The sequence below is a fragment of the Saccostrea cucullata genome, unplaced genomic scaffold (genome assembly GCF_032062105.1).
Source record: "Saccostrea cucullata isolate Sc308-1 unplaced genomic scaffold, CSIRO_AGI_Scuc_v1 ctg957, whole genome shotgun sequence".
In the NCBI taxonomy this organism is placed as follows: Eukaryota; Metazoa; Mollusca; class Bivalvia; order Ostreida; family Ostreidae; genus Saccostrea; species Saccostrea cuccullata.
The window spans coordinates 133463-139666 of record NW_026921109.1 but is presented as its reverse complement, the minus strand read 5'-3'; the positions used below and the strand labels follow the sequence as shown (position 1 = coordinate 139666).

Genomic DNA, 6204 nt, shown 5'->3' with positions numbered 1-6204 from the left:
ATTTTTTTTATTGCAGTTATCTGTTTTCTGTATAAATAAAGCTGTGTAATTACGGACTGACTTCAGCTTTCAGCATTTCTCTTTTTGGCTGAATATTTTGATCACCAAATTAACTGTACTCACCACCACCCCCATCCCCTTCCATATTAACTTTTTAAAAATGATGCTACATGCTGTAGGTCCTGGATAATTTTGTTGTTGTTTGAAATGGATAATGTTTCAATAAAATCCTAAAATAATATCCATTTTTATACTAGTATTTTAGAGAATGAAAAAAATATTCGGTAACTATGCCATCAACCGAGTTTATGTACTTTAACTTAAGTTAATGTATCTTTGATTCTCTCGTTTAATTGCATGTAATTAAATATTACATTGTATATTAATAGAACATAAAAATTTAAATTTGTAAAATGTTCCAGTATTATAATTAAAGTATTCTGTCCATAATACTGTTCATTCCTATTTCACTGGAGTAATTATAGATTTAAAACTAATTTAGCTTTTGCAAGCTATCATTGATTCTGCAATTGCTCTATAAAGGTACGTATTTTTACATGGACTATGTAAATTATTATATCGATATCAATGTAATTCTATGTGTCCAAAATACAATACTATAGTATTATAAATAAACACAATAAGTATATACATGTATCAACTGAAATGCAGTATGTCTAATTCGTAATGAATAAATGGATTGATATTATAAAATTAAAACAACTTATAATTTTTCTTCAAAATTCTCTTATCCATGTTTTATTGATTATCATTTTGATATGATTTCAAAATTGTTAAATTTTCACAGTGTGTTTCATGGGCTCCGGTCCTTCACTCTCTCTCTCTCTCTGCGTTGAGTATTTTAACTAGAGAAAAACTTCCCTGACAGGGGCGTAGCAACCGGGGAGCCAGGGCCCCCCCCCCCACTTTTTTCCCAAACTTACTTATACTATAGGAAATGTTGATTGAAAACCTAGTTGGCCCCCCAGTTTTAGACTTTTAGTGATGTTCCGAGAATGAACATCACTATGTACCCCCCCCCTCCCCCCCCCACGAAATAGGATTTTCGACTTTGGCAAACTTTTCCTTTTTTATTTTTTATTTTATTTAATTTTCTTTTTGCTTGTCAACGTTTTAGGTAAGTAAAAAAAAAATTTCTCTGCCTGCCCCCCCCCCCCCACTTTCAGAAACGATGCTACGCCACTGCCTGAGATACTGGTCCCCCCCCCCACGACTTTCAAATATATTGCTACGAGCCTGTTCCAACCCCATGCCATATGATTTATGGGACTCATAAGAAAAATTTCTTTTTATTCCAAATTTTCGTAAGTACGTATAATACCGGGTATACACGTTTATATTTTTCTATAGTATATATTTCACTTTTAAAATCTTAGCATACCAATATACATATAACTATCAAATATAAAAGTTGTGGTTGAAGAGGGGGAGGGGGTTGTGTCCAAAATAATAACAAAAGATTTGCTCAATCAATTTTTTGTGTGACTGTGGGCCCCTAACCCAACCCCAATCTGCCCCTTTTGTCAATATTTCTGAATCCGCTAATACTAGCTAGTATGTAAATGCGTTAACCTTGAAAATACAGATAGATTCGTGTATTATATTTGTTTGAAAGATGACGAAAAGCCAGGGAAAATTCGTGCTTCTTGTGCTTTACTTTTTGTAAGCAGGTTTAAATGTGATCCGCCTTATGTTATTGTACTCTCTAAACCAATTAAAATACGGTCTGCGCATGCCTAGTACCTAGCGGAAAGGTCTAAGTCTTAGGCCCAGTCTTACGCCGTTTTCTGAAACGTGATTTAGGCCCGACTAAATTTTGGCGTAACTTTCTTAGTCGGACTAACTTAGGCTCAAATCTACGACTTTTTGAGAAACGAGCTCCAGGGGCCCGTTTCATCAAAGGTCGTACGCCAAGTCGTAGCGCTATGCCGGCGTAAAGTTGGGACTAGCACGAAGTTTTGCATTTCATTAAAGAGCGTATCATTACGCCTGACTAAATTTAGGCCAAACCTTTACGTCTACTCTAAGTAGGCGTAAAGTAAAAATAAAGCCTTTTTACTGATTTTAAAACAATTTAGCGAGTTTTAAAGAAAAAGTACGGTTCTAAGAAGAATTTAAAATACAAACAATGCATTATTTAATTATACATACTATGAAGAGGGAGGGGGTGTTACAACCACTTAGGGAAGTAGTTAAGTTGATTAATAACGTACTTGATATTTTGATAACTTTCTGCTGAGAAGAAAAGATTGTCTTATTAGAGATTTCTTCGATCACCATTTCTTACGTTTTGACAATGCGTTCATACACATTCGATAGTAGTATTGTATGTATAAAATATTGTAAATCAACCATACATATATATAACTATATTTCTACACCCCGCTTGAAAAGCGGGAGGATATATACTATATACGAGTTATACGTAGTTATCGGGATGTCCGTCCAACTGTTACGCTTTGGGGGTACCCTTCTCTATCCGCAACTCCTCTCATACCACTGAAATCAGTTTCAAAATCACAGTAATCCTTTTTCTGGTAATTTTCTACATTGAAGAAAAGCTTAAAAAAAACCATCTTAGAATCAAATATTTTTTATCATGTTTGAAGAAGCCATTTCTTATTACTCTTCGTCCACATGCGTGGGTCTAGAGGGGGTCGGAGAGAGGGTTCAGAACCTCCCGAATTTGCAGGTTAATTAACATTTTATGTACAAAGTACTCAGTTCAGGACGAAAGTTATTATTTTTCTAGATATCTGGGACAAGTGAGGTTACCGGCGAATCTAAGACGGAACCCAGGGAGGGGAGGGTCTCATAAACAGATAAAGAAATTTTTGAAATTAGGAAATATATTATATAGCTTTTATAATATCGATGTAAGACGGTGTTAATCACATTGTTAAGTTCAAGAATGAATCATTCCTATTTTTTTTTTCAGACAAACATTGATGTAGAAAACATCTTTAATTTTACATAGTTTAAGATAATCTGAGTGCATTTAAAGCACATATAAGATGAAAATATGCAAGTTTTTGATTTCCCGCATAACTTACATTTTGAATGAAAACAAAATAAAGAGTAGCTGTAACTTAATTTTAAAGACAGAGACTTCACAAGCAGAAAATTTTTTAAAGATATTCTTACAAAATTTTTCTGCTTGTGCGGTCTCTGTCTTTACATGTGCTTTAAATGCACTCAGATTATCTTAAATTATGTGTAGCCAGTGGTAGAACATCAGAAATAACAATCTGGTTCAGGTTCAATTATATTTATTAACGATGTGATAAGATGTCAAAAAACCGGGACACACATAGGGATTTACAAATATTACTATCTGTAAAATGATTATATAGTAGACATCTAACCAATTCAACGGCTAGGCTCAGAGTGCCAGATGTTAGTGGAAAAACCCCTACATAAACACATACATGGGCGCAGACATTTTGGACACCCAAAGTTGTGCGGAGGAGAAAATGCTACCTGGCGCGTGATTGGTCAATAAGAGAAAAGACTTGTTATGTATTTGACAAGTGAAATAAAGCTGATAAAAATGTAATATCAAGACTTGGGTTTCTTTGAGATATGTAGGAGTTACAGGTAAAAATTTGAAAGGAGGGGTGCTCTTTGGTTAGAGATTTTCATTTGGTGTCAAACGCACCTTGTTGTAAACAAATGGAAATTGAAAGTAAAAGTGCCGCGTGACGGTATATTTTTTCTGTCATGTTTTCTTTTCCAATATCTCGAACTTTCACGACAAAAAGGCCATTTGCCCGAAATTCAATATATGTATGAGTGACAGGGGCTCAAGTTTGTATGGAAGTCTATGGGAAAACATTTAGTGGTGTTTGTCCTATAGAATAGGTATGTATTTCATGGAAAAACATTGATTACAGTCAAAAAATCAATCAGTTCCTATTTTTTTGGCATTGAGATCATATTTTAATTAGTTTTTACTATTTCTTAAAAAAATAGAGGGTTTGGGTAAATTGAGGCCCACAATGGGGGCTGCACATGGTGAAAAAATGCTAAAATTTTTGCCCTAGCTCTCATATTTTCAATAAATGTACATGTAAATAATTTTAAATAAATATTTCTGCTGAAATTTACTGTGAATATTGTAAATAATACAATATTGATGTTTATGGGCATCATCAATACACAGAACATATGAATATCCCCCTCGCAGTTTGAGAAATTCATTTAAATCCATTTATTTTATGAGTGCAGACATTGGAACAGATTGACTAATCCTCTTTCAAATTTGTGTAAATTAGAGTTGATTGAATAATTTATAACAAAAGTAGACTGCTGTTAAGTAATTAGGTTACTTTGTTTTTACTTAAGGGGCCTAATCCAGCAACAAAGCCAATTTCAGTCTTGTAATCAGTGCTGGCTTGATATAAAAATTATAGTTTGGGGAAAACTTAGAGATTACTAGTAGGAAATTTAGTTGAGATTACTGTAAAATATATTTTAGCAGAAAATACATTGAAAATCTAAGAAATTTGCAAAATTATTATTGCAAAAATGATGAAAAAAGTGTCTGAATAGCCTTCCTCCTTGCCATATCCAATCTTGTTATTCTGCAGAAAAGAGGGGGGGGGGGGGGTAATTTTGTACTCTTATGATGCTGGAAAATGAAGGAATTTTTTTAAAATGTGGTTTATTTGAACAACAAGAGTCATGCTTATCTGCAGTTATTTTTTTCAATTTCTTAGATATTTTTAAAAATAATTATCTGAGTAAATTCTATTTAATCGTGAATATTTTAAAGCTATTTCATCACTAATGCTTATAAAAAAATTCAAAAGATGGTGTAAATAATAAAAAATTATAATATAAGCTACTGAATGCATTTATCAGTATGTTTTAATAAAATAAAATGTATTTCAGCGATGCATTCTCAAGAAGGAGGAGATTAATGAACCCTCCCCTCTTACAATGAACAACACATGGACACTCTCAGGATGGTCCCTTTGCTTTCATTAAGAGTTCCAAGGTATGGTTTTCCTAGAAAATCTAGTTAATCTCTTCTTAATTAAATTATTTAGAACTTATGATAGATTATTAGAAAATAAATTTCTTCAGAACTGCAGTTATTTAAGCACTTTGCTTACAATTGAGCACTGTATTCAATTAGACAATATGATTTATCTGCCCTTGGCATTTAATCAATTTATTAATTATGTCAATAATAAGAAATGATATGCAAATGAATATCTTTGCCTTTCATGAGAATATACATATTTAACATCAATTCCATGAAATGTCCATGAAAATTGGCTAAAATGTAGGTCACCCCCTTCAAAATTACAAAATTTTCAGTGGGGATGTATTTGATTCTCTGATGCCAGCAACCCACTGCTGATAGATTTTTTCTTTATCGTATGTACATTTGAACTACATATAATTCTCTTTCTTTCCATTGTTTATTTTATCTACATTAGATTTCACTCTTTCCACAACCCAGCTTTTTCTTACAAAAACCTTCTGATTTTCTTCATTTTTCATTAATAACGGGTACCTGCTACCCCGAATGATTAACATGATCTACCTTGAAAAATTATTAGAGATAATAAGAAAAACAAGCAAAACATATGCTAGATTAATCATTTTATTTTAAAAGTTTGAGAGAAAAATAGAAAAATGCTTCAATTTATTGACATATTTTCTGTTTTACAGATGAGGGTCTGATTGACTGGGGTGTGAGATGTAACAGCCAATGGTGTACTTAAACTAAGACTGTCAGTCCCAATATTCAAGAGGTGAGATAAGCAATGGACATGTGTTCTAAATTTACTAAATTGACCACTTTTTATTAATGCTTCTTTTACTCTATAGGAAAAACCCCTACATAAACACATACATGGGCGCAGACATTTTGGACACCCAAAGTTGTGCGGAGGAGAAAATGCTACCTGGCGCGTGATTGGTCAATAAGAGAAAAGACTTGTTATGTATTTGACAAGTGAAATAAAGCTGATAAAAATGTAATATCAAGACTTGGGTTTCTTTGAGATATGTAGGAGTTACAGGTAAAAATTTGAAAGGAGGGGTGCTCTTTGGTTAGAGATTTTCATTTGGTGTCAAACGCACCTTGTTGTAAACAAATGGAAATTGAAAGTAAAAGTGCCGCGTGACGGTATATTTTTTCTGTCATGTTTTCTTTTCCAATATCTCGAA

The 6204-nt window shown here is 33.0% G+C and overlaps 1 long non-coding RNA gene across 2 annotated transcripts; it reads left to right on the top strand.

Annotated features, from left to right (window-relative positions):
- Window positions 1-3431: 3431 nt before the first annotated feature.
- Window positions 3432-6204, top strand: LOC134259180 (uncharacterized). 2 transcript variants are annotated; one of them, XR_009990299.1, is made up of 4 exons: window positions 3432-3882; window positions 4915-5020; window positions 5704-5786; window positions 5863-6204. It is a non-coding gene; the product is annotated as an uncharacterized LOC134259180 (long non-coding RNA). The 2 variants fall into 2 exon arrangements; XR_009990300.1 differs by having other exon boundaries at window positions 3432-3886.